Source organism: Martes martes (assembly GCF_963455335.1).
Source record: "Martes martes genome assembly, chromosome: 12".
Lineage (NCBI taxonomy): Eukaryota > Metazoa > Chordata > Mammalia > Carnivora > Mustelidae > Martes > Martes martes.
In genome coordinates this window covers 71,417,233-71,430,612 of record NC_137900.1, presented here as the reverse complement: position 1 = coordinate 71,430,612, position 13,380 = coordinate 71,417,233, and positions in this window count along the sequence as shown.

The following is a 13,380-nucleotide window of genomic DNA, read 5'->3' as shown; positions in this document are numbered from 1 at the left end:
ATAAGATTTCTTGGCACTGCTGAGCTCTAACATATACTATGCTGGCATTTACACAGATCAAAAACTTGCAAAATTAAACAATATATTGTTTAGTGACACCTAAATATGTGGAAAACAATGAAGAAAAGCAAGAGAATAATGAACAGACTTACCTCTGGGGAGAGAGGGAAAGAGACATGATGGGAAAGGGGCATGCACTGTATTCTGCCATGTGTTGAAACATTTCATTACAACTGTGGGATATGACACTATATGGGTCATATGGACTTAGCTATTTAAAAGCACAGAAAAAGACCAGAAGAAAACATTATCGAAGCATTAATCATGGTTACCTTTGAATGACAGATGTCTTTTTTCATTTCCTTTTTTTTTTTTTTTTGGTAGTTTCTAATTTTCTACAATGAACACATATTTCTTTTTTAATCAAGGAAAGTAAGAAAAAATGCTTTGTTTCACAAGACAAACCCCCTAATTGTGAGGATAAATACCAGGCAGTTGAAAGGAGAAGAAAAAAAGAAAGAAAAAACCCACGAGGTATAAAAATAACTTTCCCTGGGTTGGATCTTCAGGCAACAAGCTACAATCTCAGGAATGCTTTCCCTTGAGCTTTTCTGGGTCCTACACAACAAAGTAAGGCAAAATAAGCCTGTTGACTTATATTGTTCCCTAGTCAGGTTTAAAAAAAAGAAACCTTTTGTGCATTTAAGGAAAAACTTAAATGTACCCTGGTCCTCCCCGGGCCTTATTTTTAGATTTACTGTAACTGGGTTTCCTAAAGGCTCTGCAGCCAAGTGCACTCAGAAGATTTCTTTTTTCCTTCTTAAAGAGTCATTTGTTAACTGTGTGTTGTGGAGGTGAGCGCAGAGCAGTCATCCTATAGGCAAAGACTTCCCTTTGGATTAGCATGTTCCATGGCATTCGACTGATTTGGCCTCAGCCCCTTGCTGGCCACAGTAGCTTCTAAATGATGTCCAGAGAAGGGATCAGGAACATGGGGCAGTGACAGGGTAGTTAAGAACTATGATGGTCAGCTGGGATGATGGTCCCCTGAACGCAGATGTCAAAACTGAGCTGCCAGAAGGTGATGACCTGCCTTTGTCCGCAGTGGGACACCAGGTAAGGGACTCAGTGCCCCCAGCCTGGCCAGCTCTGTCTTGTGCCTTGCCCTACTACCCTCAGACCCCGTCTTTTAGGTAGTAATGTCCTACCTGCCTGGATGCCAAGAGCCAGCTTGAGGGTTCCAGCCAGAAGCCCTTAAAAATCTTTTTGTGGGCAATTATGAAGAGAGAAGGAAAAAAGAAAGGTGAGACAAGAGGAAAAGGACCCTCACAGTAATAGCTAGCATGTCTTTACTGCCTTACCATTACCCCAGACAATTCATACTATATTACATCATTTGACCCTCAAAATAATACAATGAATTCGATGGGTTTTTCTGTTTGTTTTGCCTATTCTTCAGAGAATGAAACTGAGTTTCAAAGTGGTTAAGCAAACGGCCCACTGTAATGTGCTACTGAGAGCTGGAACTAGGACTTGATCCTCATCATATGGCTTTGGCGCTTGAATCTCAATATGATTCCTCCTGTAGAGTCCCTCAGGCACCCATCAGGACCCTGAGGAATTGAATTTTACCTCTAAAATTTAAAAAATTAAAAAAGCTAGATGTGGCTTAACTGCCTACAAACATTCAGGGGTTCCCTATTTTCAGAATTCCACCTCTATGTCTGCAATCTCTTCTCATCAAGACCCCTCACACACCTACCCAAGTACCAAGTTCGTGCAGAATGCCGGACACCCCCAGGCCTCCACCCCTCCAGGTTCAGTGTTGTCTCCGGTTTTAACTGCCAGGCTGCTCCACATCTTGTGCCAGGGTCCCGGAATGTCTTCTTTTCACCCCTGTTAAGTCAAGGTCCACTTCCTCCAAGAATCCTTCCCCAGTTTCATTAAATTCATTAATCTCATTCATTCAAGCTACAAATGTTACTTAAAGTGACAGCCCTCGTGAATTAAATAATAAATACACAATTGAAATTTGTCAAGGAGCTCAAGAGAGGCTTTTCTAAAGAACTGGTGGTTGCTCGGGGATGAGTGAGAGAAATTAACAAGAAAACTGGAGGAGGGGCGAGTGTTGCTAACAGGTACAGACCGATGGACCACCATAAACCAACAAACAGACCAGAAGCAAAGCACAGCTCCACCATAAACCAGCTGTGGGAATATGGGCAAATCATCCCACCATATTCATAAATCCCCTGGCACAAAGTATGTCACATAGTAGGTTTTCATTAAATCGCATATCCTTTCTTACAGAAAACTTTCCTTGGCGAGTAGAAATAATCTTGGCTGTCAAAACATGGTCATTTTTATAGGTGTCAGAGTGTGCAGGCATGTTATGGTAGGACATCATCAACTCCAGATCCCCGAGGTCACCATCATCTGCTATTTGTGTCTATGCTTCAAGCTCCACTGGAGAAGGAGACTTCACTTATCCTGCTCACAACTATCCCCAGTGCTAAAGCAGTCCCTGCCACAAAATGCTAAGCTGGAAATGTTTGCTGAATGAATGTCTGCAGGTTTCCTCATCCCGTAGACCAATGGTCCTCAAAGACTGATTCTCCAAGCAGCAGCAGCCCAGAGCGTGCTGGAAACGCGGAGTCACAGGCCCACCCCAGGCGTACTAAATCAGAGACTCTGGGGCAGGGCAAGGAACTCGTGTTCTCACAAGCCCTCCAGGGATGCTGATGCCCACTACAGTTTAAAAAGCACTGATCTGGGGTGCCTGGGTGGCTCAGTTGGTTAAGTGTCTGCCTTCAGCTCAGGTCATGATCCAGGGTCCTGGGATCGAGTCTCACATAGAGGTCTCTACTCTGCAAGGAACCTGCTTCTCCCATTCCCTCTGCCTGCCACTCCCCCTGCTTGTGCTCTCTGTCTCTGTCAAATAAATAAATACAACATTAAAAAAAAAAAGCAGCAGCAGCTGCACTGGTCTAGAGATGAGCTCCTAGAGCACAGGGATTGGCTTCCTTGGTTCTAAGCACACAACCCTACGCAAACTCATGAGGACTGAAAACTTCCTGCCCCTTCTGGAACTCAAGTCTGACTACAAAACTCAAGCGAAACTGGAGAAGAGCAGGACCAGGACCAAACTGGCTCAGGGTTAGGGCGTTCCCCTTTCACTAGCTCCAGGTAAGGGCCCCTACCTTTGCCAAGGATGCCTTTCCCTTCTAAGTACAGTCAAGTCCCAACTGAAAAATCCCCTCCTCTGGGAAGCCTTCAGAAGCAATTCCAAATGAAATGCTTCCTCCTCAGAGTATAGGCTCTCCTTATGAACCACAGTCCATCTGTGGTGTACAAATTAACTTAGAAATATCTCCCCCTAGACACATACCATCCAAAACAGTCACCACTAGCCACATGTGGCTATTGAGTAGTACCAACGAGGCTAGGAAAAATTAAGGTATGTTTTAAGCATAAAATCCACACTAGGTTTTGAAAAAATGTAATATGCATAAAATAATGTAAAATATTTCATTAACAATATTCATACTGCTTACACATTGAAATGATAACATTTGGAATATATTATATTAAATAAATATATTATCAAATAAATTTCACTTGTTTCAAGTTTTCTGTTGTGGGTATTAGACCAGTAGACAACTTAAAATTGCTCATGAGGCACTCTCTCTCTCTCTCTCTTAAACTAAAAGACTTTTTTTAAAATTGCACATGAGGGGCGCCTGGGTGGCTCAGTTGGTTAAGCGTCTGCCTTCAGCTCAGGTCATGATCCCAGGGTCGTAGGATCGAGTCCCGCATCGGGCTCTCTGCTCCATGGGGAGTCTGCTCCCTCTGACCTTCTCCCCTTTCATGCTCTCTCTCACTGTCTCTCTCTCAAATAAATAAAATCTTTAAAAAAAAAAAATTGCATGGGGCGCCTGGGTGGCTCAGTGGGTTGAGCCGCTGCCTTCGGCTCGGGTCATGATCTCAGGGTCCTGGGATCGAGTCCCGCATCGGGCTCTCTGCTCAGCGGGGAGCCTGCTTCCCTCTCTCTCTCTCTGTCTGCCTCTCTGCCTACTTGTGATCTCTGTCAAATAAATTTAAAAAAATAAAAATAAAAATAAAAAATAAAAAATAAAAAAAAATTGCACATGAGGCCAACATTATAGCTTTACTGAGCAACACTCTCTAGACATTCAGAAATCCACCATGGTAGAGGAGAGGACTCACTCACTTTTGGATCCTGACTGCATCCCCTCTCTTGTAGTACAATAGGTACTCAAGAAATAAGTGTAGAAAAAGGTAAGAGAATTCACAAATTCCTCAAGGCCTATAAAGAAGTGTTGATCTTCTTGGGGCGCCTGGGTGGCTCAGTGAGTTAAAGCCTCTGCCTTCGGCTCAGGTCATGATCCCAGGGTCCTGGGATGGAGCCCCGCATCCGGCTCTCTGCTCAGTGGGGAGCCTGCCTCCCCCTCTCTCTGTCTGCCTCTCTGCCTACTTGTGATCTGTCTGTCAAATAAATAAATAAAATCTTAAAAAAAAAAAAAGTGTTGATCTTCTTAAATATGGATGCATTAATATCAACATCTGGGACCAATTCAGTTTGTCCCAACTCAAAAGTCAAAGAAAGGGGACAAGTTTGGGGGAGGGAAGGTTTTAAAGTCCCCTGTTCTGATGCTGACCCCTCAACAGCCAGATGATTTCATGCAACTCAATCTCCTTCTCCAGTAATAGATGCCATGCCCACCCCAGAGGCTCTGTTGGGAGCTGAATGAGAAAATAAATAGGAGTCTATTGCTGAGACAATTAGCACTGGAAGGGGTGTGAGAAATGATCCTCCTTTCTCCCACTCCATCCCCTCCACTTGCCTGGCTTAGATTTTCTAGAAAGCTACAGAGTGTGCAGACATTGTGTTCCCAGAATTTATAGCTCATTTTTATAATGTTTCGGGTGAGGCCAGAAACTTTACGTGCACTATTATTTCCCTTGTCTTTAAAAAGCTAAATAGGATCTCACTGAAAGAGCAGAATTGGAGAAAAAAGGGAATTGGAGGAGGTGACGAAGAGTAAGAAAGACCTTCTCCCTTCCTCTTAGTTACCCAGATGATACATCTCCATCGATGTTTAGGGAACTGGAAGTAAAGTTATCTTCTTAGAGGTGGGTGTTTATCTTAGCCCAGCCTTGCAAGAATCAAAAATTCAACAACTCACCAGCTACCATTGATGCAATTATGGGCAACCCTCACTACTCCCAAATTATTATGCCATATTTAGAGTCACCTGCTTGCTAAAATTTATTTATAATCCCAAAATCAGTACAGTAGCCATCCCTTATCCAAGGACAATATTTTTCAAGACCCCCAGTGGATGCCTGAAACTTTCAACAGTACTGAACCCTACATACACTATGTTTTTTCCTACACATACATACCTATGATAAAGTTTAATTTATACATTAGGCCCAGTCAGAGATGAACAATAAAAGTGATAATAAAACAATCATAAGACTGTATGGTCATAAAAGTTATGTGAACATATTCTCTCTCTGAAAATATCTAGTCACCCTTCTCATAGACATGATAAAATGCTTGTGTGACTGAGATGAGGTGGGGTGGGTGACTCAGGCGTTGTGACTAGTATGGGGCTACTACTGACCTTCCAAGGCTATGTCAGATGGAGGATCATCTGCTTCCAGACCAAAGATGACTGTGGATAACAAACTGTGAAAGTAAAACTGGGTAAATGAGAAATACTGTCTTCACATTACTTTTGAGGTCATTTGTAGACATGCACAGAGCAGTAGACATTTGAATACCCTGACACATGCTGTTATGGGCTGAATGGTGTGCCCTCCAAAATTCACATGTTGAAGCCCTAAGCCCCAGTACCTCAGAATGCAACTAAATTTGGAAATAGGGTCTTCAAAGAGGTAATTATATTAAAATGAGTCCATAAGAATGGGCCCTAATCCAATCTGACTGATGTCCTTATAGGAAGAGATGAGGACATGCAGAGACACCAGGGAAGACCACATACAGACACACAGAGAAAGTGACCATCTACAAACCAAGAAGACAGGCCTTAGGAGTGACCAAACCTGCCGACAACTTCATCTCAGACTTCCAGGCTCCAGAACTGTGAGAAAACTAATTGCTGTTGTTTAGGCCACCCCATCTGTGGAGTTTCATTAGGGCACATGTTCCCTTGAGGGCTGAATAAGTCAACTCTGACTTCCTGTTTCAGCGTTCATACTGCGAACAAGTACCCTCTTCATGATCTATTCAGTGCCATGTTTTTCATATTTTTGTACTTTTTGTTGGTGATTTCCTGTTAAAAATAGCTCCCAAGAGCAATCCTGAAGTCCTGTCTATTGTTCCTAAGCACAAGAAGGCATTGATATGCCTTACGGAGAAAGTATGTGTCAGATAAGCTTTGTTCAAGCCCTGAGTTACAGCTGCTGGCTGCAGGTTCAATGTTGATGAATCAAGATTACATATTAAATAAGATACCTCTAAACAGAAACACACATACAACAAGGTTATGGGTTGATGAACTGATGAAAACACTGTGACCAAAGGCTTTCAGGAACCTAATCCTGTATTCCCCTAGGAACAATGGTGCAATATTCACTAATTCACTTTTCATGGTGACTTTATAGACCATAACTGCAGCATATAATGAAAATCAACTGGGCCCAGCAATTCCACTTCTGGGTATTTGTACAAAGGAAATAAAATCACTATCTCAAAAAGTTATCTGCACTCCATGTTCGTTGCAGGACTATTTACAATAGCAAAGACGTGGAAACAACCTAAGTGTCCATCGACAGATGAATGGATAAAGAAAATGTCACACACACACAAACACACACACACTTGCACACACGTGGGCACAAAATGGAATAGCAGAGCCACAAAAAAGAAGGAAATCTTGCCATTTGTGACAACACAGATGAACCTTGAGGGCATTGCTAAATAAAATAAGTCAGACAGAGAAAGAGCTATGATCTCACTTATATGTGGAATCTTAAAAAAAAAAAATAAATAGACTCATAAAAAAAAGAGAACAGACTGCTGTTTGCCAGAGGAGGAGGTGGTGGATGAAAGAAACCAGTGAAGTTAATCAAAGGTATAAACTTCCAATTGTAAGATATAATGTACTACAAGATGACTACTGTTTAAAGCATTTTTTTAAGATTTATTTATTTATTTATTTGACAGAGAGAGAGAGAGAGAGAGAGAGGGAACACAAGCAGGGGAAGTGGGAGAGGGAAAAGCAGGCTTCCCTGCTGAGCAGGGAACCTAATGCAGGCTTGATCCCAGGATCATGACCTGAGCCAAAGGCAGATGCTTAACCACTGAGCCACTCAGGCGCCCCAAGATGACTACTGTTAGCAACACTGTATTGTACACTTGAAAGTTGCTAAGAGAGGGGATCTTAGAAGTTCCCATTACAAGAGAAAAAAATTGTTACCAACTATGGTGATGGACATTAACTAGACTTTTGTGGTGATCCTTCTGCAATAAACATATGTCAAATCACTGTTGTGTTGTACACCTAAAACTAATACAATGTTATATGCCAATTACATGTCAATAATTTTTTAAAAACATATTTTAAAAGTCCACTGTAAATGTTTTTAAATAAAGAAGTTGGGAGTTCTGCTCTTTGCTGCCTCGCTCTCTCCATGCACCAACCTCCCTGAACCTGCCACTCTTCTCATTTTTGAATTGGGAATTGCCAGCATACAGCCCGGTGAAGTCCAGCACATATACTCAGGAAAGACAAGAGAAGGAAGAACTGGTCATTTCTTGATGTTCATTAGTAGGAAAGCATCCTGATTTGCTTCATGTTGTTCCAAGGAGGGGTTATGTTACTCAGGCACAGGCATCAGCATGTGGACTAAGAAATAGATATTAAACCCCTAATTGGGCAGACAGGTTCCAAATGTCCTGTTAAAAATTTTTTTAATGCCACGCCCTTCACCAGTTTACTGGCACATGGAACCCAGCACAGAAGATACCCAGACAATAATAAATGAAATGGGCAGCCTTTATTAGCTACCTGGCATGAAAGCCTACCTGCCTCAGAAGAGGGAAACCTTTGACCCTAATTCCTGAGTCACTCATCTGGCGCCTCTCCTGCCCCATGGAAAGGTCAGGATTGTAGAGTCAAAGAGACGGAGGTTAAAACTTCAGCCTCAGTTTCCTTATCTGTAAGCTGTAGTTATTAGTACCTACTTCGGGGGCACATGGGTGGCTAAGTCATTAAGCATCTGCCTTCGGCTCACGTCATGATCCCAGGGTCCTGGGATCAAGCCCCACATCGGGCTCCCTGCTTAATGGGGAGCCTGCTTTTCCCTCTCCCTCTCCCCCTCCCCCTGCTTGTGTTCCCTCTCTCGTTGTCTCTCCCTGTCAAATAAATAAAATCTTTTTTAAAAAAGTAGTACCCCGCCCTGGGAACCTGGGTGGCTCAGGTCATGATCCCAGGGTCCTGGGATCGAGTCCCGCATCGGGCTCTCTGCTCAACAGGGAGCCTGCTTCCTCCTCTCTCTCTCTTCCTACCTCTCTGCCTACTTGTGATCTCTGTCTGTCAAATAAATAAATAAAATCTTTAAAAAAAAAAAATAGTACCCCGCCCCAAAAAAATAGTACCTACTTCAAGGATTACTGACAGGATTGAGGGAAATTAAGTGCCAATCCCTGGCACATACTGGATTATTCAGGAAGGTTCTCTGATGTTAGTGTCTTATTTTGCTAGCACACGTTTATTTGTGAATATCATCTCTCAGCAACCACTTTTCCTGGAGAAGAAGGCCCCTGTGTCATCCTTTCAGCCCTTTAACATTTTACTGTGCTTCTACTACTGACCAAGCCCAGTGTTACATGGGAGAAGCAGAAATACACATCTCATACAACCTTATTCTGAAGGAACTCTCCCTAGTGTCAATGATCATAACTTCATACCTTAAATAATAATGTATAAGTATCTTATATATCCCTAGCACAACAGAGTAAGAAGAGGTTTAAGGAATCAAGCCTAGGACTGTATAAATTCTGCTGAAGATACTATTTGCGTGTTGGTGGTGGTCAGAAAATCTGAGAAGACTTCCTGGAAGAAGTGATGCTCCATCTAGGCTTTGAGTAAAACCTAAATTCAGATAAGTATAGATGAGGTAAGAAAGGAGGTAGCTGGGAGAAAAAGTGAGCAGCTTGGTGTTCACAAAAGCATATTTCTGAATTCTGAGGGCCTCAGTGGAAAACCATGCAGTGAAATATATCAAGTTAAATTTCTTTCAACACCTCCCATGCAAAACCCAATCTTAATTCTGCCCTCCTTTTCTTCTTTTATGAAGCTGGAGTTTTTAATTTATTTCCTAAATTATATAAATATTGAAAGTTCAATTAGCAAACTTAGAAAATTTCGACAAATGAGAAGGCCATTCAAATCACCCATATTCATGTTCCCTAGCAATAACCACTATTAATATTTTGGTAAGTCCCCTTCTATATTATGTAAGAGCGTGTGTGTGTGTGTGTGTGTGTGTGTGTGTGTGTGTGTGTTATACTGAACATGGTATTTACAAACTAGGATCATGGTGTCCAGGTTTTAGGGTTTACTTCTTATCACTTGGTTAACATGCTGCAGACATGTTTTCAATGTCAATAAATATGGAGCGCTATAGTTATCTTGAACAACTGTGGAGTATTCCACTGAATGTACATTCCATAATTTATTTAATCCATCCTTCTTGAAGAGCTCATTATGTGCCTCTGTGGGGTTTTGGGGATTTTCCTGTTTTATTTTGTTTTTCAAACATGATTTTTTTTCATTGATATATTACGGGTGTACAATGTAATGATTCCATATTTGCATATACTGCAAAATGATCACCACAATAAGCCCATACATGGTTACAAAAATTTCTTTTCTTGTGATGAGAATTTTCAAGATCCACTCTCTTGTCTACTTTCAAATATCCAGTAGAGTATTATAAACTATATTTATCATGCTGTATATTACATCCCCACAACTTACTCATTTTATAATGTGCCTGTGTGTGTCTGTGTGTGTGTTGTTGTTTTTGTTTTAAGTAGACTCCACGCCCAGCAGGGAGCCCAGTGTGGGGCTTGAACTCACAACCCAGAGATCATGACTTGAACTGAAATCACGAGTCAGATGCTCAACTGACTGAGCCACCCACGCTCCCCTAATGTGCCTCTGTGTTTTAAACACTGTTCTAATTATTATAAAATAAATATTTAGTCAGATAGAACATTTGAAAAATACAGAAATGTAGAGATTTTCTATTTTAACTTGTTCATAAAATGTAATTTTAAGGGGAGCCTGGGTGGTTCAGTCAGTTAAGTGTCTGCCTTCGGCTCAGGTCATCATCCCAGGGTCCTGGGACCAAGCCCCACATTGGGCTTCCTGCAGGGAGCCTGCTTCTCCATCTCCCTCTGACCCTCCCCATGTGTGTGTGTTCTCCCACTCTCTCAAATAAATAAATAAAACTTTTTTTAAAAGTTTAAGTTGCTGGGGCACCTACATGGCTCAGTCATTAGGTGTCTGTCTTCAGCTCAGGTCATAATCCCAGGTTTGTGGAAGTGAGCCCTGTACTGGGCTCCCTGCTCAGCAGAGAATCTGCTTCTCCCTCACCTGCTGCCCCTGCCCATGTGCTCTCTCTCTCTCGCTCACTCTCTCTTGTTCACTCTCTCTCTCAAATAAATAAATAAAATCTTCAAAATAATAATTTTGAATCAATAAAAATTATCCAGGAAACAATATTTACATCAATATAAATTATCTGTCGACAAACTGGTTTCTCTCCACATCGAAGACATCCAAGAAATTCGAAATGTGACAGCAATGTCTTTCTGATAATGTGTATAGTCAGTGCTAAGTTTTCCTGATAGCTAACTTCATCCTCCTCTTTTTCTTTTTTATAAAGATTTTATTTATTTATTTGACAGAGAGAGAGAGATCACAAGCAGGCAGACACAGGCAGAGAGAGGAGGGGAAGCAGGCTCCCCGCTGAGCAGAGAGCCCAATGCAGGGCTCAATCCCAGGACCCTGAGACCATGACCTGAGCCAAAGGCAGAGGCTTAATCACTGAGCCACCCAAGTGCCCCCTCTTTTTTCTTATAAAGAAAAATCCAGATCCTATAATGCTGGTAATCCACAAATTGCATTATATAGAATTTAAACTGTCTAAGGATACATGTTGTTGTTGTTTTTTAATAAAAAGCAAACAAGTTCTACAAACAAAGAAAAATATGTACAACTGCTTCAAAAATCATTTGGTCTGACATTCTCAAACTCAACTGATTTTGGAAATACATGTTTTATATATCTGCAAAGGAAAAAATTAACAAAGGTGAACTTTCTACACATATTTCTTTAATGCTTGCCATTTTATTCAATAAAGTACAATTCAATAAATTTTTAATCAGAACAAGATTAACTTTTTTTAAGACATGAGAAATCAAAAGAAAAATGAAATTCCTTCTATTCCCACCAGCCACTGTTAACACCTTGGTATGTTTCCTTGCAACCATTTTCTATGCATACTTAGTAGGCTGTTTTTTACACAGCTGGGATCAGAGCATAAATACAATTTTACATGCTGCTTATTTCAATCACAACGTAAGCATTTTCCACTTATAAACTCTTCATAAACATTTTTAATGGCTGTATAATATTCCATTGAGCAGCTATGTAATCTTTTACATAATGCTTCCCCTATGTTTAAGCATTTAGGTTGTTTCCATTTTTTCTCTATCATCCATAAAGTTTTGGGCTTGATGCATAAATCCAGGTCTGCACTTTAGATTATTTCCTTAGGAGAGATTCCCAGAAGTAGAATGACTAGCTCTAAGGCAATGAACATTTTTCACACCTGTGATACATATTGCCAAAAAGCTTTCCCAAAAGGGTCATACCATTTCACACTCCCACTAACAGTGTTGCTCATTCCATCTTTAATAACATCATGTGACTGAAATGGCCAATAGCAAAGTCTGAATAAATGATCATACAACTCACCAGTGAATTATATGGCCCATGAACTTGATTATGAGGCCTGCATAACAGCGTGGAAAAATAGTTATGCAGTAATGTCAAGCAGAAAACAGAATTGAACGTAACTGCCACTGCAAACAAAAAATAATAGTAAGTCCACATAATGATGAGGAATTGAAAAGAAAAAAAAAAAAAGCAAGCATTGACATACATACATGGAGAAGTGTATCAGGGTGAGGACTCCAAGATTTATCACTGCCCTTCTGGTTTTAACCATTTTCATTCTCTCTGTTAATTTCACCTTCTCTCTCCATAGCATATTTTTAATTACAAAAACTTTAAACATGGGCAAAATTTTCAGGCTACAAAATTGCATACTAAAGGATTTTTCAAAAGCTGCTACTGCAGAATTCTAGCATTTCCAAGGCTGGCCCAAGCATTTTCGTGGCTAAAGGATCATGGTGGTCTTCTCTGAATTCCCAGAAATAATTAAGTCAATGAATGGAATTTTCTCAAATGTAAATTCTCCCATGATTTTTTTTTTCCTCAAACCTCTGGCAACTGCCACCACTCTTCTGCAAGCAGATGACAAGAATGAAGATTTCACAAATAGTAACAGAAAACCACTGAAGCAGCTGGATACATTCTACAGATCCTGCACTCATCGTTGTACTATTTTCCCCAGCATGGATGACAGTCATGCTTTCTGTTAGCAAGACTGTTCCAAGTCCTGTGCTTTAGGATGATCCCCCAAAAGCACCGTGACATCAGTTGCTGAAATTCACCATCTGAAGAGACTTGAGCAAAACGGAATCCCCTTTTTTTTTTTTTTACGATTTTATTTGTCAGAAAGAGAGAGAGCACAAGCAGAGGGAGAAGCAGGTTCCCCAAAGAGCAAGGAGTCAGACACAGGACTCAATCCCAGGACCCTGGGATCATGACCTGGGCTTAAGGCAGACACTTAAGTCATCCAGGTGTCCTGGGAAAGCTGAATTCTGACCCCGCCTGTCTATGGGTGAGATAAATGCAGAGGACAACATAACCCAGGATTTATGGGGTCTCATCCCCAAAGCTGATGAGAAAAGCAACAGCCTCCTTGAGCAACACTTCCTCCCACCCTATGCCTGTACTGATGCTTTCCTGTCTCTGGTCTCTCCCCTTATTGGTACATGCTGATTTGAAGTACAGCTACTTAAACTCCACTTCAACTATATTCCAGGAATCAGCAGCAGCAGCATAGCCTTGGCAACTTGTTAGAAATGCAGAATGCCAGGCCTCATCCCGGATATATGGAGTTAGAATCTGCATTTTAACATGATACCCAGGTGATTCACATGCACAGCACATCTGAGAAACACTGGGT